We start from the raw sequence: 25,306 nt of genomic DNA, 5'->3' as shown, positions 1-25,306 counted from the left end.
GCACCATTATGTATGAAGTTATATGTGATTTTGATAAATACCCTGTAACAAGTTGAAGAATTTCCCACTAATTCTAATATTTTGAGAAATTTTAATATGAATGGTTATTGATTTTATTAAACGTTTTCAGCATGTATTAAAATAATCATGTGATTTATTGAAATCATATGGTTTTTCTCCCTTATTTTGTTAATGTGGCAAGTTACACTTACTCATTTTTAATTGGTTCTGGTAAAATATACTTGTTCCTAATCTATTTTCTTTTTCATGCTAATATTCTGTTAAGCCTGTTTTTTTCTTTATTAGTAATGGATATCAGTCTTTAATTTTCTCTTTTGACATATCTTGGTCTGGTTTTGGTATAATTTGCTAGCCACATTAAAGTGAGTTTGGTTAGGTACCTTCTTTCTTATTTTTTTCCAAAAGATTTTAGTGAAAGAGTGATAAGTCTTCTTTCAATGTCTGATGGATTGGACCAAAGATGTCCTCTAGGCCTGGAGTGTTCTTTATGGAAAAATTTTAAGTTAAAAATTTAAGTTTCTTACCAAATGTAGCACTACTAGAATTTGCTAGTTCTTCTTGCATCAACCTTTTAATTTGTATCCTTCAAGAAATTTTTCCAACTCATGTAATTTGTGAAATTAATTTGCATGAAATTGTCATAATATGTTTTTTACTTAATGATTTCAATGTATGTGCCATTTGTAGTAATGGCTCTTCTTTAATTCCCATTATGATAACTCAATAGTCTCTCTATTTTTGACCAGTCCAACTAAAGGCTTTTAAATTTTGTTGATCTTTTCAGAATAACTGCTTTGGGTTTTAATATTTTTTCTCTTTTTTTTTGTCTTTTTCCTATTTGTTTGAATTTTCTCTTTTTTCTTTCTTTTTTTCTATGTACTTTGAACTTACTTTGCTTTTATTTCCTAACTTTTTTAAAAAGTAAAAGCCTAAATTGTTGATTTTGGACTTTTCTTCTTAATTAATATAGACTTTTAGTCTGTAAATTTCCCTGTATTTAACTACTGTGTAATAGGTAAACATAAAGTTTGATTCGTTATTTTATAGATCATAATGTTTCAGTTTCCTTGTGGTATTCTCTCTGACCTATGGGTTATTTAAAAATGTATTTAGTTAATGTTTAAGATAATTATATGTATGACAGTGTCCTCTTTTCTGGTTTTTCTATAGTGGAATGTAAATATAACCCATGTTATTTCATCATGGAGAAGTCCTTTTTGTGACTTTATAATGTTGGGAGTGTTTTCCAAATTTTATTTATTTACTTTAAGTAAGAAACCAGAACATCATTTCTTAGGTTTTCTTGCAGTTAGAAAAAACAAAACAAAGACAAAAAATCTAGACCCAACAAACAGAGTCACCAGTGTGTGACCTTGACTCAGAGGTAAGCAATGTGAAGTGGATACATTAAAAAAATCTATTTTTTCTGGTGATGTCAGTTACAAAAACATACAATTTTGGGGGTTGAGTGCCTGAGGCTTTGATACCCATTTCCCAGTTTCAACAATGTAGTTTTATTGTTTTCTTTATTCGGACAGCCTTTAAACCTAATATCTGATCCCAGAGGTTTTGTTAGATACTATAATTCTGGGGGGAAAGTGTGTTCCCAGCCTGGAGCAAATATTACCCACAGATACCTTTTAATTGCTTTTCTACCTGAACTAACTTGGGTGGCTTCTGTTGTTTTCAAATAGAAACCTCTGGTTAAGGGGTGATTGTGTTTTCTAAATAATTTGAAAGTCAGTTAATCATCTTTTAAGCAGAAATACATAACAATTTCTCTGTGTTTCAAGACAGACGAGAACAGTGTAGGCACTTGAAGAGTACTGAGAAAATACTAATGAACTGATGCACATACATGTTATTAGAATATATAGTCATTCTTAAGATTGACTTTGAGTATAAAAATTTGTTCTATTAAGTAATCACAATCTGTATAACATAAATTTTGTTTGCTGAGGTATTTTAGCCTCCAAACCTCCAATATTTTATCTTTATTCTAAGTATACCAAATAGTTATGAAAAGAGTCTGGCATAATATGAGAGTATGTGAAGTATTGTCTCTGACAATGCATTTCAAATTACCATCGTGAAAATTTACGTGAATTAATCCACCTTAGCACCTAATTTGTCTATTATTGTTTGTGTATTATCATTACTATTATTATTAGAAAGAAAGAACAAAAAAAAAAATCCCTGACAAATGACTCTAAACCTTGTTTGCCCTTCAATTGAACTCCATAATTATGCATGTGAAGCTATGGGTCAGCTGCACAGTTAGTTCCCAGTTAAGAGATTTCTTAACTTTAATTTTCAGAATGTGACAATTATTGAGGCCTAGTTGGCTTGTCCTAGAAATATGAAATTTCAGCACATTTACTTCACAGAATTGCACTTTTATTGTTTTTTAATTAAAAAAACGTTTTGGTGGTGGTTTAGTAGGGCACTGTTAGGTGTACAGTAGTAGGCACAAAAGCGAAAAATTACTTTGCTTTGTATCTTCCATTTGCTTTATTATTCCATTTTATAACTCCCTCTGTATTGTTCTATGCCTCAGAAGTGTGAGTCTCATGAAATCTAGCATTTGAAACACTTTTGTTGTCGAATGGGAAGCACCAGTGGGGCGTCAGAGGGTAGAGGAAGAGAGAGAAACAGTTCTTCCAACAACTCCTGCTTCCTGTATGTGGTTGGTATGGTTGGTTGTGGATAGGTTCCTCTACTGTTGCTTGTTCTGCAACCAGAGTTTTCTTTCTGAAAACAGCTCCCTGCCTTTATCCATGCAGACTTAAAAGTGGTACTGTTTTCCCTCCAGCTAGCTCCAGTGTGTGGAACCCTCCCTTGTTATTCTTCCTTAACCTTGCCCAACAACTCCATAAATAGTGTTTTCCCTGAATTATTTAATCACCACCTTTGAGTGGATGACTGTTTTCCTGCTGGGACCTTCACTGATAAAATGATTAGACCAGCAATGGCCACAGAAAATGACTCTTCCAAATGTCAGTCTTATAATAAGTTACTCTCCCACTTGCACATGTATTTGGTGAGTACATGGATCAAGTTGCACATATGTTTGATAGGCACATAGATATCTTTATTGTGAGAAAAGCATGAAAAAACGTTAATCCATGGCTTTCAGTTACATATATTGAGGCATCATAGTTACTCAAATTCTCACTGTTTGTGATGTGGAAAGATAGAATGTAGTCAGTACCAACTCTGGATGTATAAACACTACAGTCACAAAGGCTGTTTGCTTGGAATTTAATGCTCTGTAGTCACCCTCTTGAAATTCCTAACAATTTTATCTTGGAATTTGTGTTATGTGAGTGAAGTCCCATGATAATGGAGCATGTGCCAGGGTCTTAGAGCTTCAGTTCACATGCAGTTCTGCCTTCCCTGCCTCTCTACCTCCCTCTGACTGGTTCTTGGCCACCTGTTCCCCTGCCACTGCAGAGTGACTGCTGCCCTGCCCTACCCCAGGTGGGAACCTAGGTGCTGGCACAGGAGAGTTGAGGTCAGGTGTACACACTCTGCATCACTGTCACAGGGTGGGTCCAGACTTGGCCACAACTTCCTCCATGTCTGAGCAAATGTGACACGTAGTAACAAATCAAAGCATCCGTGATAGTTTCTCTATCCACAAAATAAAGGAAAACTTTTTTTCAGGTTTCTACAGAAGCCTGCATTTTTATTTTGCCCTGAACCCCACCAATTATATAGCCAGCCAGCCACAAACATGCTGTAAGTGGAGAGCAAGGTTTTAAAAACAAAGTTTCTAGAACACATGTAGTTACTATTGTTAATAATAATGATTAAAAACAGTTAAATTATGTGCTGCAGTTCCTAACCAAACTAGAGTGTGTACACAAAGAAAAGAACAACGAAAAAAGCTTTGAATGCTCAGATAAAAACATAAGAGGAAAATTGGAAGGCCTCTAAAGCAATTTTCAGAAATGCCTTATCTCCAACAGTAGATATGGCTGAAAATCAATCTCAAGGCCTGAATATGAGTTTTTAGATTCAGTACCAATTACGTGCTCAGCTTGACACATCTGTTACACTGAAGCAGAAGTAGGCAAACTGTTGTCCAACCTTGGCCCACTACCAGCTTTAAAAAAAAAAGTTTTGTTTTATTGGAACACAGCCATTCCCATTCATCTGTGCATTGTCAATTGGTGTTTTCTAATGGCACAGTTGGACAGTTGCAATAGAGAATCTAAGCCAGAAAAGCCCAAAACATTTACTAGCCGGCCCTTTACAGATATTAGGATAGCTCAGACCGGAAATACAAGGTTTGGGCCAGAAATTTGAGATTCCTGTCACCAACAGTCTCAGTGAGTTTGATGAGTTTGAAGTCTTAGTGCTTAAAGAATTATTGAGTCAGAGAATATAGAGACTCCTAGTTATGTGGGTTTCTCATGTCTGTAAACCAAGAGGCAGAGATGGTTCTAATTGCACTGGCCAGAATTATTGATACACTGATTACTGAGCAGACATTGGGTTTCTACCAGACAATGGGACCAAGGAGGGCTCTGCCTAGAACCTAGGAGATTCAATATTTGGGCTGATTGTGATGCAGCAAATGTTAACTCAAACAGGTTTATTTCAGTGCTTAGAATTGTGTGGTATGACACAACCTAAAATATACAGCATTAGCTTTGGTTCCAGATGGCAGGTGGAAGTCAGAAGAGCTTCAAGGACAGTGGGAAAGCTTAAAGGGCAGCAAAGAAACTGACATTGAAAACTCAAAAGACCTTAAGTTCAAAGAGAGGAAAATGTTTTAAAGCTGGAGGAAATGTTATCCTTGTTAAATAATGGCAGAAATTTGGTAACAGTGTTGTATGGAAAAACATGGAAAATAGGAAATATTCATAGTAGACTTGGTGATCTAGCTAAAGAGATTTCTAAGTGGAATAATTGAGGGTGCCATCTGGCTTTCTCCTGCTTTGTATGATAGAACATGATAAGAAGAAAGATGTGTGAAGAATGAGCTCTTAAATAAAATGAAGCAAAGATGTGCTGGGTACAAAAATAAAAGTGTCTCATCCCAAGTACCTCCTGAGAGCAGAAGGGCTTCAGGCTGTAGATTAAACACAAGGGAACACTATTCTGAATCTTTTCTAAGATATCAGAAAGATCTTAGGCAATCTTACAGAACTATTTAGATATATAAGGGTCCTGTAGGTATTTTGTATGTCAAATGGAATCACACTGTTAAACAATAAGGCTTCAAAGAATCATAAAGATTGTGTCCCACAGCAGCATCACAGGGAGCCAAGGTAGAGAAGGACTTACCTTAACAAGGTCTGTGGTTGTAGCTTTTATCTAAACCAGTAAACCCAAATTTGATTCACAGAAATTTTATAAAATTTCAGAAGTTATGCTGATAGAAGTACCACTAGCTTGTACTAAAAGTACTGAGACCTCAAGAAATGAAAAGAGGACTTTAGGCCCTTGATTTAAAGTTAGAAAGCTGGATGAGAAAACTATGTAGGAGTAAATACTGATAATTTCTAATGAAAAAGGAAAGGTGGAATCAGAGGACAGAGCTAATAATAATAGACAAGAGTGCAGAGCCAAAAGCCAAACAGAATCACTCTCAGGGAGTAGGTCTGAGCCCTAATCAAGGGATTGGCAACTTGTACCAGATGTATTTCCAGATATCTGTAGGACAGTGACTTCTGTGTGAATCTTATCTCCCACCCTTTGAGTGAAAGATAGACTTTTCTGACATTGTCAGTGGAAGGACAAAAACTGGTCTCTCTAATTGGGAGTTCTTTATATTTAGAGGAACTGTACTCAGAATAGCCTAGGAACCACATTTAAGGAGTTCATATGGATCTGGACCTGATGTAGACAACAGTATTCAGGACTCAAGTTAAGACTGATCCAGAGAGAGATGTTATTTTGGAGTGGGAAGTTTTAAAAGTGGGTGAGAGTCTTTTGCATGTTGTTGGTATGTATGTAATTTTTAACCAGAGAACCAAGTCTGTCAGTTTAAAATATGGCCACTAAATTCATTCAGCTTTGTTCCATTGGGAGGTGGATTCCGTCTATCCTCCTCTTGCTTAGATTGTTACATTGCTTGAACAGTAGTACATGTTAGAATGGATATGTGGCAATAGGACAGTGTCGAGGTCCATGGTTTAGGATTCTGGCAGCTTGCATTTTCTGTCTGTCCGGTTGTACTCTTTTATCTCAGCCACCATGCTGCATGGGAGCCGGGGCTGTATGTAGAGGTCCTATGTCGGGTATTACGGCTGACAGCCACAATGTTAGATCTCACCTGCAAGACATATAACTGAAGAAGACTTTAAGCTGAATCTAAACATATCCCCCATTGGACTGACACATGAGAAATCTCGAATAAAAATTCCTGAGTTGACCTGAGTCAACCCCAAGAATGATTGAGAGATAATGAAATTATTCTTTATTGTAGGTCATTAACTTTAGACTGGTTTGTTATATAACAGTTGGAAATCGCAGTGGTGATTATCTCTGAAAAATAAATGGTCTTTCAAAATATCTCTATTATAATTATCATACATGCAATTAACAATAATGAGAACAAAAATCAATTTTTGATAAAAATTTACATACATGCTCTGTGATAAATATACCATCACTCTATCTTCCATAATTAAAACTCAATATACTAGACAGGAAGGGCTGTATCTAAGATAGCTACTAGTAATTCAAAGACCCTTCATTACCCTTAGCCATCCAGGAATAAATTTTGTTCATTAGACCTTACACACTAGGGCAACCCTAGGGTTGAAACAAAACAAGAAAAGAGAGTTCCAATTTAACAGAGGGTGTGTGCCCTTTTTATCAAGCAGTCTGATAGAAATGTTTCAGATATTTTTGATTGAAATGGGAACAGGGAATGAAACATTTGGGATGGGAAAGTATTATGACTAGTTTTGTTTACAACATCCTATTATCTATTAATTCAGTTTTAATTGGTTACTATTGTCATTCATCAATTTCCCTTGATTTCTGTATAAGGGCTGATAATAAGAAATTATCTTATTTATTTTTAAAGAAGACATTTCTGGGTCTTCTTCCCTTAAGAAACATCACTACAATTTTTTTTCTCGGTAGTGAGAGAGATATTGGAAGAAACTAATACATATATTCTTCTAGTAAATCATTTTATTATTTAAAAATCTCTATAGGATTTTGTTTTGGAATGAACTCAAAATTCCATATCTTTTCTTATGTGTGTCCAAGTTCTACAATCTTATATGAATGTTTATTTTTGTATATTTTTAAAATAGTCTTCAGTGGACCAAAGTAATTTGTTTTAAGGAAAGAAATACACAAGGCTTATAACCAGAGTTTGCTTTAGCTTTGAATCCATGTGTAAGTTTTCACAACTGTAAAATGGAAAAGTCAGATGTTCCCTGCACTCTTTATAGGATTGTTAAAGTATGTATGAAGTTAACTCTGTGAGCATGCTTTGCAGTTAATATGCATTCATAAAGTAACATGTCTGTGCCTTCCATTATTCTTTTTTTCTTCTTTTTTTTTTGGTATCATTAATCTATAATTACATGAAGAACATTATGTTTACTAGGCTCCCCCCTTCACCAAGTCCCCCCTACATACCCCTTCACAGTCACTGTTCATCAGCGTAGTAAGATGCTGTAAAATCAGTACTTGTCTGCTCTGTGTTGCACAGCCCTCCCCGTGCCCCCGCACACACTATGTCTTCCATTATTCTTGTTGAGCTAGAATGAAATACCATAAAATGAAAGAGACTCATAAAATTTGATACCTATAAAAAAACATTAAAGACAGTCACTTCTAATCATATTTTATAGACATGAGACCTGTGACTTTTTCATGTTCAAACTGGACTGGAATCTCTGCTCCCTGACACAGGATATACAAAATCATCACCAAGGAAAGAAATGCTACATTGAATAATGTAATATATTTTCATTTTAATAGTTTAATCCCAATGCAATACTGTAGAGACTTTGACAGTCACCTAGGCTTTCCCATTAGGGAAATAAATCAGTGGGTGCCTTGAGTTTCAGGTGAAGTATCATAGAACATAATCTTCAACAACATTTCACTAGCATTAGCTCACATTCTTCAGTGCTGCTTACATACTAGCCCATGAAGAGGAGAGGCTCAGAAACTGAGAAAGGACCCCAGCAGCAAACATAGATCATGTCAGAAGGTGGCAGTAAGAGTATAACAAAGGAGTACAACCAAAGCCATCAGAAGCCTAGCTCCGAGGCTGCGTGTAGTCCAGTTCTTCCTGTTTCTCAGTGGACTGGAACTCAATGTGTGGTCATTTTGGTTTCTAAAAATTTAACATATGCAATTTTTAAGTGGAATTGAAAATAATATTGGAACAATTATATATTGTATGTATGAAAAAAGCTCTCCCTGCAGCTGACAAGGAGAACATGGAATGCAAATTACGGTAAGTTGTTAACTGCCCTCAAGAGCTTATAGTGTTGGGTGAGACAGAAGTTATGTCAGCAATTAACATGTAAATAGAAGTAGGCACACAGCATGCTATGGGATTGAAGAGAGAGAATATGTGAGTAAACCCAGGGGTAATAGTTTTTCTGGAGGAGGAGTTGTTTGAACTGAGCACCAAGGAACAAAAAGGAATGAGTAAGAAACAAAAAGAGTTGAAAAGGCATCCTGGCAAAAATAGCAGCTTGCCTAAAAGACTGGGAGTGAGCAGTAAGGTTACGCATTTAGATAATACTGGGATTATTGGTTATGAAGCAGAAATGTATGCAATAAGCAGAGGATTAAAAATTTTTGGTGTACAAAGGAAATAAATTTGTACATACATTAATTATTTTAATGTCCTCTTGGCTTGGTACATTCTCATTTATCACGCTTTACATAAGGAAATTCAAGCTGAGATAAGGTATCAAGGTGTCAAAGGTCATATTATTAAGAAACTGTGAAGCTAGCATTCACACTTTCTTTTTGAACCCACAATCTATACTCTTTCCACTGACCTTTGGTCCCAGAATAGTTGTTGAAAAGATCAATCCAATTATTCAAGAGGCTTCTGAATGTCAAGCTCTTTCTCATATGAACCATGTATTTCAGTTGCCACTATGTGTGCCCACTATGGGGAGATGCTAGCTTAGTTTTCATTTTTTTCTACCATGTTGTTAAGATGTGAAAATAACATTTGGTAAACATAGGTCGAATGGATCATAGAAAGAATGGTCATAGTTTCTAACTAGTTTGCATGTTCATTCAGTTTATTTTGATTTTAGATGATTCAGGTCAATGAATTCAGATCAATTTTCATTACCATAAAAAAATATGGGCTGAACATTGCCTCTAACAGTACATTGGAAACTTATATTTAAATAAAAACAATGTAGTTTTAATTAGGTCACTTTTTATTCAGAGACATTCTTTGCCTAATATGAGCAGAAAACTAACTGATGTGATTTTATGTAAAATGACAGGGAGACAAGTTACAAATAGGTAACTCTACTATGTCCATAGATATCATAACTTCTCCCAATTATCTGCTTCTAAGGGTAAATATGTCTTCAGAATCCTTTTTAACACAGTGTTTCAAGCAGCACGGTCCATCAGAGAATCAGGGTTGATAATGTTTTCTCTTCCCTGAGCGAGCAGTTCTGAAGATGTCGCTGAGGTCTAGAAAACCATTATTTCATTAAACTACATTAGAATTCCATGATGCAAATGTCACTCAGTAAGTTATTAATGAAGAATAATTGTGACATTTATTAAATCAACATAAGACTAAGGAAGAATTCCTCATTGCTAGACTTGCCAGTGTGTCGACAAAGTTATCAGGACTATTTTTGGCATAATGAGAGATATAAGAGTAGGTTCCATACATCATTTGCTCTCAAATATTTTATAATTTTTCTAGATAACTCTCATTTCTTCCATTCTGTAGTTGATGAAATGCAGAACAATGTGACATTCCACAAAGATATGCCAGATAATGTCATGCCTTACATTTAGAGAAGCCTCAGAAGGGGAATACATGTGCCCAGAGAGTCAGCGTTCCTGATCTGTCCTCCCCATACACATATGATTCAATATCAGCTTGATTTTCAGTGACTTTCTCTTAGAGTAATGGCGTAGCTTATTTTATTGTGGCTTTCTTCATTATGCTTCTCATCATGTGTTTATTATAAATTGAAGATTTATGGCAACCTTCACTAGTCTGTCGGCACCATTTTTCCAACAGCATTTGTGCACTTCATGTCTTTGTGTCACATCTTAGTAATTCTTGCAACATTTCAACTTCTTTCATTATTATTATGTTTGCTGTGGTGATCCATGATCATTTATCTTTGCTGGCACTGTTGTAATTGTTTTGGTCTGCCATGAAACACACCCACGTAAACGGGCAAACCTAATGTGTGAACACTGTGTGTTCTGGCTGCTCCACCGACTGGCCATTCCCCCATCTCACTCCCTCTTCTCAGGCCTTCCTATTTTCTGACAAACAACAATATTGAAATTAGGCCAATTAATAATCCTACAATGTCTTCTAAGTGTTCCAGTGAGAGGAAGAGTCACACACCTCTGGCTTTAAATTAGAAGTTAGAAATGATTAAACTTAGTGAGAAAGACATGTTGACAATAGAGGTAGGCCAGAAGCTAGGTCTCTTGTGCCAAACAGCGAAGTTGGGAGTACAGAGAAAAAGTCCTACTTTAGAAATTAAAGGTGCTAATCCAGTGAACAAAAGAATGATAAGGAAGTAAAAACAGCCTGCGTGCTGATATGGAGGGAGTTTTAGCGGGGTGCTGATATGGAGGGAGTTTCAGGGGTCTGTATAGAAGATCAAACAACCCACAACATTCCCTTAAGCCAAAACTTAATCCAGAGCAAGGTCCTAACTCTCTTCAATTCTGTGAAGGCTGAGAGAGGTGAGGAAACTACAGAAGGTTTGAAGGTAGCAGAGTTTTGTTCAAGAGAGGAACCCATCTCCATAACAGTAAAATGCAAGGTGAAGCATTAAGTGCTGACATAAAAGCTGCAGCAAGTTATCCGAAAGTTCCAGCTGAGATGTTGGTGAGGGTGGCTACCCTGAGCAGCAGATTTTCAATATACATAGAACAGCCTTCTGTTGGGAGGAGATGCCATCCAGGACTTTCATAACCTAGAGAGGAGAAATCATTGTGTAGTTTCAAAGCTTCAAAGGATAGGCTGACTCTTGTTAGCGGCTAATGCACTAATGACTTAGGTGAAGTCAGTGCTTATTTACTATTCTGAAAATACTAGGGCCCTTAAATCTACTTTGCCTGTGCTCTATAAATGTAATAAGAAAGCCTGGGTGATAGCACATCTGTGTTGGCAATATGGCTTACTGAATATGCTAAGCCCTTTGTTAAGAACTCCTACTCAGAGAAAAAGATGCCTTTCAGAATATTTCTGCTCATTAGCAATGCACCTGGTCACTTAAGAGCTTTCACATGTACAAAAAGATTAGTGCTGTCATACCTGCTAACACAACTTCCATTTTGTAGCCCATGGATTAAGGGATAATTTCAACTTTCAAGTCATTATTTAAGAAACATATTTCGTAAGTCTATAGCTACCATAGATAGTGATCCTACTGATGGATCTTGGCAAAGTCAATTGAAGACCTTCTGGAAAGAATTCACCATTCTAGATGCCATTAAGAGCATTTGTGATTTATAGGAAGAGGTAAAAATATCAACATTAACAGAAATTTGGAAGAGGTTGATTCCAGCCCTCATGGATGATTTTGAGTGGATTTAACTGCAACTGTGGTGGAACTAGCCAGAGAACTAGAAGTGGAGCCTGATGATATGAGTAAATTTCTGCAATCTCATGACATGCCTTTAGTAGGTAAGGAGTTCCTTGTTAAAGATAAGTAAAGAAAGTGATTTCTTGAGATGGAATCTACTCCTGGTGTAGGTGCCATGAAGATTCTTAAAATGACAGGAAAGGATTTAGCATATTCTATAAACTTAATTGATAAAAGCAGGATCAGAGTTTGAGAGTACTGACTCCAATTTTTGAAAGAAGTTCCACAGTGGGTAAAATGCTATCAAACAGCATTTCAAGATAAAGATGAATCATTTGGGAAAGGAAGAGTCAATCAATGCAGCAAACTTTGTTATTCTCTTTTAAGAAATTGCCATAGTCACCCCAACCTTCAGCACTTCAGCAGCCACCACCCTGATCAGTCAATAGCCATCAATATTGAGACAAGACCTCTACGCCCCAAAAGATTGTGGCTCACTGAAATCTCAGATGACAGTTCTTAGCAATAAGTATTTTTTAATTAAGGTATCTACATTGTTTTTAGACATTATGCTATATTGCACACTTAACAGTCCATAGTATAGTATAAATATAACTTTCATATGCACTGGGAAACCAAACAATTTATTTGACCCACTTTCTTGCCATACTGGCTTTATTTCCGTGGTCTGAAACTGAACCCGCAGTATCTCCAAAGTGTGATTGTATGTAATAGCATGCTGGGGATATTTTGGCCTGAGTCACTTTCTTGCCAATGGGTTTCAGCCCTGGGCAAGTTCGCTATGAATTCAGTGTGACCAAAGGAATCGACAGCAAAACGTTCTTGGGGTGAAAGGGTTTATTACCCGGGTTGTTCTCCGGCGGTAGGTCGAACACTAATGTCTCTACCTCCTCCCAGAGCACTGGGCCAAGCTCTCTATATAGCGCAATAATAGCTTATTGCCTAAAGGTGTGGAAGTGGCAGCCCCGCAACAGGCCAGTTACATCATCAGGTGGTTTAAGTTCAGTGAGGATCCTGGCCATAGGAACCCCAACTTCCCCACAGTCACTTAGTCACCATTACATTTAAATAGCGTTCATGAACTATTTAATGCCTGTCTTCTTTTGCTGGACTTAACTCAAAGATTAGGCACTATTTCTCTCTTGATCACTGTATTCTCACTGTTGAGCTAAGTGTTCAACTCAGACTTATTATGAGAGTTATATGTGATAAAAAGTATTTAGCACCTGGCTGGTAATCAGCAGATCATCAATAAATGTGACTTTTCAAAACACACACACACACACACACACACACATACACATACACGCATTTATGATACACATACAGCGTGAGAGAGTTTCAAAAACTGTAGTCAAATTAAAAATATGAAAATATAACTTAAGATAAGTTAACAGAATCTGTGAGGACATGCAGTGGGGAAAAAAAGATTCAAATTTTTGTGAATAGTTAACATTTATCAGAGCTCTTATTACCCATGTATCCATTCTGGATATAAAGACAACCAGTGATAAAAAGTCATTGATTTGCATGGTTCCAGTTGTGAATGCCATGTCCTTCTAGCAGACATCTCCATGGCATTCTGTTCCTGTGAGGGCTCAGCCTTCTTTCCCCTGCAACAATCCAACCACCAGTACCAATTGTGTTTGATCAGTTAGCTGAAACTTCTTTGCCATCTATCTATAAAATACTCAGTGTCCTTAACATGTACTTAATTCCTTAAACTTACTGTTTATTAATAGAGTTTATGTCACACCCGATGAAAATTCAGCACTAGGAATTAGAAATAGTGTAAAAAGAATTTAAAAATGTGCAAGCTCGTAAAATCTGTCTGTCTAGATTTAATACAGTAAGGACTTGGTTGTTGGATACATGAATGGCCATTGCAGAAAGTCAAGCACAATGCATCCTAACCTCTTGACATCACAGGCATTTAGATCTCACTGTAAGTCAGAGACTTTGTTGTTTGCAAACTTTCTTTTTCTTTACTTTTTTGGAGTCTGTATATTTCACAGAACTTTAATATATTCACAAGTATAAATCTCTAATTTAAATTAGCCCTTTCAACATTATCATCCTAATTGGGTTAATTAAATGTGAGCAAAGATTTATATTACACTTAAATGAAAGAATTTTTTCATTATAAGAAACTTTTCTTTTGGCATGCCTATTAAACTTTACTCATAGTGTTCTTTAATTAACAAATAGAAATTTTTACTCAGTGCTTATAAAAGCTTCCCACAGGGAACTATGAGGAAGGTATGTCATTATTATTATTATTATTATCATCATAAACATCATTTAACATTTACTGCATGCTTTCTATGTGTCAGGCATTTTACTGAGGGCCCCACTGATTGTGACATCTGATATATACAGTAACCTCTGTGACAAATTATTATTAACCTCTTTACAGATAAGGAAACATTATAAACCAGAATGGAGTGAGATGATATATTCAAAGTGTGAAAGACAAAAATTGCCACCTAGGAATACTGACTGTATCAGGCAAAAAGTACTTCAGAACTGAAGGAGAATTAAAGACCTTCCAGCTAACACAACTGTACTGTATACTTAAAAACAGTAAGATGTAAACAAACAAACAAACAAACAAAACAGTAAGATGATAAATTTTATGTTACATATTTTTTTACACACTATTAATAAAAGCCCCAAGTAGAATGGTGTATAACTTCCAAATCTGTGATAATCACCTGGGGTCAATAATTCAGTCTCAAAAAATTATTTTGTTAAATACTTATGAAGCCCTTATTCTGAACCAGGTACTCATTAGGGGGTATAGATTCAATAGTAAATTGATGTTTTAAGTAGCATGGGAGATCACTGGGAAATTTTGTACTAAGTAGTCCCATGACAATATGTATGTTATAAAATGAACACTCATTATGCCCCAAGGAGAATAGACCATATAAGGTAAGAACAGAACTAAGGAAACAAAATTAGAGTCTGGGAATAAAACATAACAGCATTATGAAATTCAAGTTCATTCACTGATTCATGTTTTTGATAAAATTAATTGAACATTAATGACCCATGCCTCTCTGTATAGAATGTATATTGTGGGAAAATATGGATATATATAAAATATCACCCTGGCCTTAAAGCAGTGTCATCTTTTCCCTAGACTATAATACCTCCTAACCTGTACTCTTCCAACCATATTGTTCTCAAGATACAGTCTCAAATCTTAGACACTAGTCAGCAAAGCTGTATGTACCTGGCATCTGCCCACTTGTCTAACACCACCCAGGTACCTTCCCACTCTAGCCTAATGAGTCATTTTAGTCCCTTGAATTGAGGTGGTGTCTTCTTCTAACTTAGAAGCTTCACACAGCCTAGGTCACTCCCACTCATTCTTTAAATTTCTACACAAATTAGTCAAAGTGCTTATTGAAAACTACTATGTACTAGGCAAATAGTAGTAAATAACACAGGTAACATCTCCGTCCTCATAGAGTAAGAACATTTAAAAATATTTTCAAGTAATACAGATTAGTGAATAAAACAGGGACTCATATACTTCCTAAATTTTATCATATTGACACAAAAACAGTTTGGTCAGAAATTCAGTGATGCAAATATGTAAATTTATGAAGTTTGTCACTTCATTGTCTTCTTTTATCTCCTTTCTACTCACATTTTCAAGTGGAGAATGGCAGTACTCTTAAAAATTCATAAGTCAAATATTTTAAATCCTGTAGTTGTCACTCTCTTGCTGTGAGAATTTGTATATCATGTCTGAGTCCTGCCTTATTCAATGAAACTAGACAATAATTTCTTTGAAGTATTGTTTAAGGATTGGTTGAAGAAAAATTATGTAAAAATATAAAGTGTAAAATCTCTGTTTGGAGCTTTTAGACCAAAATAAGCTTTAATCACATCTCTACCCTTTTTTTAAAAAGTTTTGGTTATAGGTTTGGCCTCTATTTGACATTAAAGTTTCCTTGTGTTACTGTTTTTTTCAATGAAATTCAGATATACTTTTGTTAATTAGGTGATATTAGTAATAATCAATTATTGATTTAAAAAATTAATTTTGCTTGCTAAGATAATGGAGTTTTCATTAGTCAAGATTTATATGTTATTTTATTTCTATACTCTGCACTTAAAATAAGGCAGATAGCAATAATAATAAATGGGTCATAAGGAATTATTTTTTTTAATTTTGGAAGATTAACAATTTTGAAGATCCTTTCATGTTTAAAATTGCATATATCACTGAAGATTTCCATAAAGATGATGAAATTTACATCTAGATGTTATCTTGAGAAGAAATTTTCTTTATGTTTTCTTCTTCATATATTTATATCCTCTACAAAAATAATTATTTTTTTTACCAATATAAAGAAATAAAACAAGGAATAAAAATACATATGCCAAGGGCATGAACTAAATTTAAGATGTGATTCTTTATTTCTTCTCTATTCTTCTTTTGGGGGTTCATAGCTTTCACTTTAGTCTTTTTTCTTTACTTAGAAATGTTATTTTTAATTGAGTATATTTGGAATGTCACATTTAGAAACTTCTGTGATTCTAAAATAACATTCCCTTTCTGGTGAATGGCTTTTAAGAAAAAATACTGCACAATTTACAAAGACAGTTACTTAAACTATATATGAATAATATAAGCCAAGATTTCCACATTTAAACAGTCTAGAGATTCTAAGAAAATGTTTATCTCCCACATACAAGTACCCCATTTATATTGTACATAAATTATGTGCATGTGGATGTAACTACACACAATGGAAAGACACTTTCAGAGTTTACTCTACATCCAGACTAATTAAACTTGCTTTTTGAAGACTGAATTACAATAGGCATTATCTGGTCCCAAAGAGAAAACATCCTTAAAATGTAAAACTCACCCATCCTGTTGTACAATTTTTATGAATTATTGGAAAGTCAAAGTATCTCTTTTAATAAAATGTTAAAAATTATTAACAAAATAATTACTTAGTGTGACATTTTTGCAGTGTTCAAAGTTAGATCTTGACTCAAATGATAGATGAGTATAACTAAAAATAACTTAAGAGATGACTTGGTCCAACCCCAGCCACTCTGAAAAAAAAATCACACCACTGATGACCACATAGGACATTTTTTATTTCAAATTTTCAGTAACTGAACATAATTCCATATTTATTCATTTTCTCATTTATTCACTCACTACTTTCTATGTATTATGGGCTAAACATTATTCAAAGTTCTACATCAGTGAACAAAGCAGATCCCTCTCTCAGTGCTTGTGAAGCATATATTCTAGGTTAAGAGTCAATATAATACTTATATTACAAAGTATATTACAAGGTGAAAGATGGAAAAAGAAAAATTACAGTAGAGTAAGGATGACACTGGGTGCTGATAATTTTTTTCTTCTTTTTATAGTCGGAAATGCATAGAAGTATTATTTAACTATTGACTTGATAATTAGTTACTTTCATACACAGAAAAAAACACAATTTTTAACTCAGAGGTCACTCTTAACTAGTTTCTAAGAGGTTGGACAAATATCTGAGATTCCCCTACAAATCCTAATTCCTAATTCATGTGAAACCATAAGGTGGTGACCTCCCATTTTTACTGCTTCAGGGTTTCTGCCCAAGAAGCAGGGCTAACCTATGCAATCACGAATATACAGCTCTTGAAAATGGTTCTGTGACTTGGGTTCAGTGTGAGTTCTCCAATGCCTGTGTTGTCATCTTCATTGCTCAGTACTTGTAGTTCTCACTGCTTGGAGTGCCCTTCCACTAGGTTAACCCTAGTCTGGTTCACAAACAAGGTCTCAAATCAAATGCCTCTTTTTCAGGGACCTTTCCAAAACACATTAAATCATCTGCTACACACTGGAATTCTCTGTCATATTAACTATTTTATTTTCTTTTCACCACTTAAGTTAAATAATTTCTTTTTGTTTCCTTATTTATTACCCTCCTATTCCACAATTGGAGCTTTCAGGGAGCCAGTCTGTAGTCTTTCTCATTCAGGGCTATCACTGCAGTCCCAGCACAGGGACAGAGGAAATACTACATGAATATTTGTTGAATATGAATAATGAGTGTTCCTGCTTGCCCATGGTTAAACTATTCAGTCAGGTTATGTTTCTCATTTAGTTTCATATTTTCACTGTAGTTGAATTATTAGTTCTAGAATAAATGCAGTTAAATAAATTGATTATTGATTCAGCTAACAGTGCCTCTTAGAGAATCTAGTTTATTGTAGTGTTTAAAATGGTAGGCTCTGGAGTCAAATTCCAGTCTGATCTTTTTAAACTTAATCTTTCTGTCATTTTAGACAATCAAATTAACCTTTCAGTGTCTCTGTTCTCATCTGTAAAATGAGGATAACAATAATAGTCATCAGAGTAACTTTATAAGGGCATAATTCTTAGAAAAATACCTGATATAAAATAATCATTCAATATTTTTAAAAAATTTTATTGATTGACTATAATTCTCAACATTGTGGTTCTCCTGCACATATTAAAAAGCACAGGAATAAGTGTGCATATACAGGAAAGCTGTGGCTAAAGATGTAGGTGATAACATTTTCAATGAAACCAGTGTTCACCTGATGGGATAGCTGTTTTCAGAAACCCATTTAGATGGATCAGTTGTAGAAAACAAATGAGTAAAGATGAGCCATCTCAAAGCTGCAGAATGTGTGACTGCTGAAATCTCTACTTGCTGTACATTGTCTATAGCCTCTGCAGTGCACTTTCTTCTGTGGAAGTGTTTTTTCTTTGAAATGGATCCTTAGAGACATGAAATGTCAGGATGATTCTTTGCTAAAATACATTCTTTAAGTATACATTACAATTTTTGTTCCAAATTTCTGAACAAAAATGTTTTGGCTGTCTGAGTAAATAATGTGAGTCAAGTTTCAACTATACTTGAAGTTTGATAGAAACATAATAATTCTCTTAGCACAGGCTTTATCCAAAACTTACATAAACTAGTTCTGCTTGTTAAAGATGAATTTGTCATTACTTCTAAATGTCTGTGTGACTTCAAAGGTGTCCATGAAGTCCTCTCATAAAAATAAAGGTCAGATTCAAAGGCATCATCAAAAAAGAGAAGCCAGAAATAAAATGTCTCAAAAGACCAATATATTTCTTCAGAACTGAGAAAACAAAATGTTTCATGAGGGAGGAAGTGTCCTTGGGAGTTGATATTTAAGAATTTCAAATTGCAACAGTATGTGTAGAATTGCTTACGTCTGATATCCTGTGTTAAATTTTCTAGTCTCTTTATTAAAGCACATTTCTGAAACAGAAAAGTTGAAAAGAGCTCTGGCTTCAACAATGAGACAGTTTATGTGGTGTAAGACTTAGAAAATACTTAAGTGTTATGTCTAAATTCTCATGCTGCTGCTGTTTTATTCTGAATCATAACATTGGTCTAGAGTTTGTACTTGAAATCTCCTCAGAAACCTAACCAATCTTAATCAAGTTTCAATTAACCACATAATAAAGAACTCTTAAAACTTCATACTAAAAAGTTAGCCCAGTTATCTTTCAGGTAAAACATCTGAATAGACGTTTCTTCAAGAGGATATACAAATAGGTAATAAGCACATGAAAAAATGCTTAATGTCATTATTCATTAGAGAAATGTAAATCAAAATCATGAAATAACATTCATACCACTAGGATGGCTGAATGTAAGTGAATCTTATCAAGTCTCAGCATTGCCCCCTAAATAGCATTTAAATCATTCAGCTGGCATTTAATGTCCTATATAATGTGCTCTCAATCTAAATTTCCAGTCCTGAGTTCTCCTATCATCACCCTTTCCTCACTGGATTACTTGCTGTTTCTTCCACCAGCTCTGCCTCTTGTGAGTGTGGTACCTCAGGTCCATTTTTAACAATCCCCCAGGTGATAGCATCACTGATGGTCTATCAAGAACTGTCAGGTAACTGTTGTCTTACGTACGATGGCTATGAAAACTCTCCCTTGGAAAAGTAACACACTTAACTTTCAGTATGGTGCCACCCTGTAGTTTTTTGTTTGTTTGTTTTCCTTTCTCCGTTTTTTTTAAGAAAAAATAATAGCTTTTTTTCTTTCACACGGTATCAACCCAGATTATGTGTACCTTGCAAGTACAGGTTCATGTTTATTTGTTTAATTTATAAAGAACAAGGGAATTGCTTTAGTACTGGTACTAATAAAAGATCTAAATGGTTTCAGTGAAGGAGAAATTGAAGTTGTCAGCTAAAACAAATGCTCACTTGAATTTTGTAGACTGAATTTATCTTTGTTCCCCAAAATGCAATTTGATGTTTAATATTTTGGACAAGTTATCCGTAATGTCTGTAATATTTTTTTATTTCTCTTACTGTTTCTTTATGGTTTCAGATTATTTTTAATTAGAATTTTATAAGGTGATATTGTACTGTTCTCAGTGTGCTGCAATGATACGTTGAGATATCAGTTTGTATCATTATTGATGATACCAGCTTTGATCTCTAGATTAAGATGGTATCTTCCCAAATGTCTCCACTGTCAAGGTGCATTTTCTCTTGTCATTAAGTAATATGAGGAATGATCCCAATGATTTTAGTATTTATTGATATTACTTGCTTGAAGCTATTTTGAAATACAGGTTTTAAAATAGAGATTTGCTAATTCAATCATGACTTCTACAGTTGATTGTTGATATTCTTTGTAATGCCTAAATATCCCTTCTCAATGTTCTCATCCTTTATGTCTGTTTGCTTTGCTAGTATCATCATGTGTTCATAGATTACTTCATAAGTTTAATTTTTTATATTGAATATTTTATAATTCATTAGTCATTATTTCCTTTGATTTTCAATATGTCTCAGATATGGCCATTGGCAGACCTTTCAACCTGAATCCTCTCTATCCTCTGATATGTTATATTTTGAGCATTTCCATACTTTCAAGCCAATAAAGTGCATCATTTATACTAGCTCTTGTTGCCAAGCAGCTATATCTGGGGAGGTCTCTTTCTGTGCAGTAGGTGAAGCACCGGAAGAAACCTCAGCCAGGACAGGGAAGGCTTCTTGACTTTGAATGGGAAAGAATTCTCAAGCAGTTCTGATGAGTGTAGGTAAGAAAGGAATTCATTAAAGCAGAGTAGCAGGGAATCACAGCTGCCTTGCAGGCAGCAGAGAGCAAGAAAGAGCAGAGGGAGGAAAGGGAAGCTCACTGAACTGCTTGGCAAGGGACAAATCCCTTGCCAACTCCTAAAGCCAGGATCAACCTGGTATCCAGTGTCCACATGAATCTGTACAACATAGAAACTAAGCCTCTACCAGCCGAGGTTTTAGGGGAGCCACAGAGCACTGGATGGAGTGAGATTATGTTCTGAGAACTTTGCAAAGGCAAAGAAAGGAGATTTTCAGGCATGCTACTAAAGAGCATGATATTGCAGCTACAGACCTGCGCAGGTCACCCAGGTGACAGGAACTTGAAAGCCCAAATCAGCCATCTCAGTAGCCCCTAGCTACTTATCTGTAGTAGACAGAGAGAGTGAACTTTGTGCTTAAGTCTAAAAAATAGAATGAAATAGCAGAGTAACAAAGACACCACTGGAAGAGCACAAAGACAAAATGCAGTGGTTGAGCAGTGAGAATTTTTTTATTTAAGGGAAAAAGTGCACAGAGAATGAAAGAAGAGTACAGGCAACCTCACACAGGAGACAATTTTAGGGCTTAGGATTCTGTCTTTGAAGGCTTTCAAGAATGGGGCAAAGGACAGTACAGCAGGGCTGGAGCATTGTTGGACGTAGGCTTGACTTGTAGTCTCGTGATGTCTGTCTCCAGTGAGTGACATTATGCCACTCTCCACAGTCAGTCCTATAGATAATTCTGTAAGATAAAATTATCACCAGGAATTTATTGATCCTGTTCTTCTCCAAGATAGTTGTTTTCCTCAAGCACTGGGAAAATACCAGTTAGGACTGCTTGCCCTGCCTTAAGATAGGTTGTTGTCAGACAGATTAAAGATGGTGGCATGAGAGGAGAGGCAGAGGCTTCCTCCTATAACTGGATACAATTAGAAAATATGGTTGGCGCAACTAATCCTGAGAGAGCAACAGGAAAGAGGATGGTGTCAGACAGCACACACCTGGAGAAAAGAGCAGACCTCAGACAATGGGGTAACATACCAGAGCTGTGGCTCCGCGGGACCCAAGCCATTCCCCCACCTCTGCTCACCGGCGGAAGAAAGAGAAACGGAGCAGGGAGGGAGTGGAAGGCTTGGGACTGCTGGGTACCTGGCTCCGGAGTTCTGCTCTGGGAGCACAAACCTATATCTCATGGTGCTTTCATGAGACTCGCATGACTACCGGGTTGGAAAGTTAATACAGGCAGAGTTCCTGGGGAGACTGGGATTCTGGCCGCTTGTGGAAAGCAGGGATCCATATCTGGCTGCTCTGGGACAAAAACTTATACCTGTGTGGCCGGCCCACTGGTTCAGTAAGTGTAGACAGGCACAGCAGCCAGGAGGCGGGGAACAGCTCTTTCCTCCCCCAAGGCACCAGTACCACTCCCCTGCGGCCCTAACATTGCTTCAGGAGCTGAGCAGCTCCAGAATAGAGCTTCTAGACACTAGGGGACCCCATATACAAACAAGAAACACCAAAGGAACCTTGTCCAGAGTAAAATTATTAATAACTCCAGAGAAATATTTAAATGATATGGACCTCGTGACTCCTCCAGAAAGGGAGTTCAAAGTAAAAATCATCAACATTCTAATGGAGGTATAGAAAGGCATTCAGGTCGGAGATCCAATCATTGAAGAGCACGATGGAGGGTATTAAAAGCAGGTTGGATACGGTGGAGGAGGCAATAAATGAAATAGAAACTAGAGAAGAGGAATACAAAGAAGCTGAGGCACAGAGAGAAAAAAGGATCTCTAAGAATGAAAGAATATTGAGAGAACTGTGGGACCAATCCAAGTGGAACAATATTTGCATTATAGGGATACCAGAAGAAGAAGAGAGAGAGAAAGGGATAGAAAGTGTCTTTGAGGAGGTAGTTGCTGAAAACTTTCCCACCTTGGGGAAGGAGATAGTCTCTCAGGTCATGGAGGTGCACACATCTCCCAACACAAGGGACCGAGGGAAGACAACACCAAGACACATAGTAATTAAAATGGGAAAGATCAAAGATAAGGACAGACTTTAAAAAGCAGCCAGAAACAGAAATAAGATCACATACAAAGGAAAAACATCACACTTCTCAGCAGATATCTTACAGGCCAGAAGGGAGTGGCATGATGTATTTAATGCCATGAAGCAGAAGGGCTTGGAACCAAGATTACTTTATCCAGCAAGACTATCTTAAATTTGAAGGAGGGATTAAACAATTTCCAGATAAGCAAAAGCTGAGAAAATTTACCTCCCACAAACCATCTCTACAGTCTATTTTGGAGGGACTGCTAGAGATGGAAGTGTTCCTAAGGTTTAATAGCTGTCACCAGAGGTAATAAAACCACAGTAAAGAAAGTAGAACAGCTAATTATGAAGTAAATGCAAAATTAAATTAACTATCCCCAAAGTCAATCAAGGGATAGAAAAAAGCACAGAATTTGATACCTAATATGTAAAGAATGAAGGAAGAAGAAAAAGGAGGAGAAATAGAGAAGAACCTTTAGATTGTGTTTTGTAACAGTATACTTAGTGAGTTAAGTTAGACTCTTAGATAGTAAGGAAAGTAACCTGGAACCTTTGGTAACCACGAATCTAAAGCCTGAAATGCAATAAGTACATACCTATCAATAATCACCCTAAATGTAAATGGACTGAATGCACCAATCAAAAGACATAGAGTCACTGAATGGATAAAAAAACAAGAACCATCTATGTGCTGCTTACAAGAGCCTCACCTCAAACCCAAACACATACACAGACTAAAAGTCAAGAGATGGTAAAAGATATTTCATGCAAATAACAGGGAGAAAACAGGTGTTGCAGTACTAGTATCAGACAAAATAGACTTCAACACAAAGAAAGTAACAAGAGATAAAGAAGGACATTACATAATGATAAAGGGCTCAGTCCAAAAAGAGGATATAACCATTATAAACATATATGCAGCCAACATAGGAGCACCAGCATATGTGAAACAAATACTAACAGAACTAAAGGATGAAATAGAATGCAATGTATTCATTTTAGGAGACTTCAACACACCACTCACTCCAAAGGACAGATCCACCAGACAGAAAATAAGTAAGGACACAGAGGCACTAAACAACACACTAGAACAGATGAACCTAATAGACATCTGTAGAAATCCACACCCAAAAGCAACAGGATACACATTCTTCTCAAGTGCACATGGAACATTCTCCAGAATAGACCACATATTAGGCCACAAAAAGAGCCTCATAAAATTAAAAAATACTGAAATTCTACCAACCAACTTTTCAGACCCCAAAGGTATAATACCTGAAATAAATTGTACAAAGAAAGCAAAAAGGCTCACAAACACATGGAGGCTTAACAACACGCTTCTAAATAGTCAATGGGTCAATGACCACATTAAAATGGAGATCCAACAATATACAGAAATAAATGACAACAACAACACAAAGCCCCAACTTCTGTGGGACGCAGTGAAAGCAGTCTTAAGAGGAAAGTATATAGCAATCAAGGCGTATTTAAAGAAGGAAGAACAAACTCAAATGAATAGTCTAACATCACAATTATCAAAATTGGAAAAAGAACAACAAATGAGGCCTAAAGTTAGCAGAAGGAGGGACATAATAAAGATCAGAGAAGAAATAAATAAAATTGAGAAGAATAAAACAATAGAAAAAATCAATGAAACCAAGATATGGTTCTTTGAGAAAATAAACAAAATAGATAAGCCTCTAGCCAGACGTATTAAGAGAAAAAGAGAATCAACGCACATTAACAGAATCAGAAATGAGAAAGGAAACATCATGAAGGATCCAACAGAGATACAAAGAATTATTAGGGACTACTATGAAAACCTATATGCTAAGAAGCTGGAAAACCTAGAAGAAATGGACAACTTCCTAGAAAAATACAGCCTTCCAAGACTGACCAATGAAGAAACACAAAATCTAAACAAACCAATTACAAGCAAAGAAATTGAAGCGGTAATCAAAAAACTACCCAAGAAAAACCTCCAGGACCAGATGGATTTACCTCGGAATTTTATCAGACATACAGAGAAGACATAATACCCATTCTCCTTAAAGTTTTCCAAAAAACAGAAGAGGGAATACTCCCAAACTCATTCTATGAAGCCTACATCACCCTAATACCAAAACCAGGCAAAGACCCCACCAAAAAAGAAAATTACAGACCAATATCCCTGATGCATGTAGATGCAAAAATACTCAAGAAAATATTAGCAAACCAAATTCAAAAATATATCAAAAGGATCATACAACAAAGAATTGAAAGACCTATACTCTGAAAACTACAAGACATTCATAAGAGAAATTAAAGAATATCCCAATAAATTGAAACACATCCTGTGCTCAT

At 35.9% G+C, this 25,306-nt stretch overlaps 1 long non-coding RNA gene across 1 annotated transcript in view; it reads left to right on the top strand.

The window, feature by feature from the left end:
• LOC140844413 (uncharacterized) overlaps positions 1-25,306 on the top strand; it is a 147,181-nt gene that overhangs the window by 746 nt on the left and 121,129 nt on the right. The window lies entirely within an intron of this gene.

The sequence above is a fragment of the Manis javanica genome, chromosome 11 (genome assembly GCF_040802235.1).
Source record: "Manis javanica isolate MJ-LG chromosome 11, MJ_LKY, whole genome shotgun sequence".
Classification (NCBI taxonomy): domain Eukaryota; kingdom Metazoa; phylum Chordata; class Mammalia; order Pholidota; family Manidae; genus Manis; species Manis javanica.
This window is presented reverse-complemented; position numbering and strand designations above follow the sequence as displayed.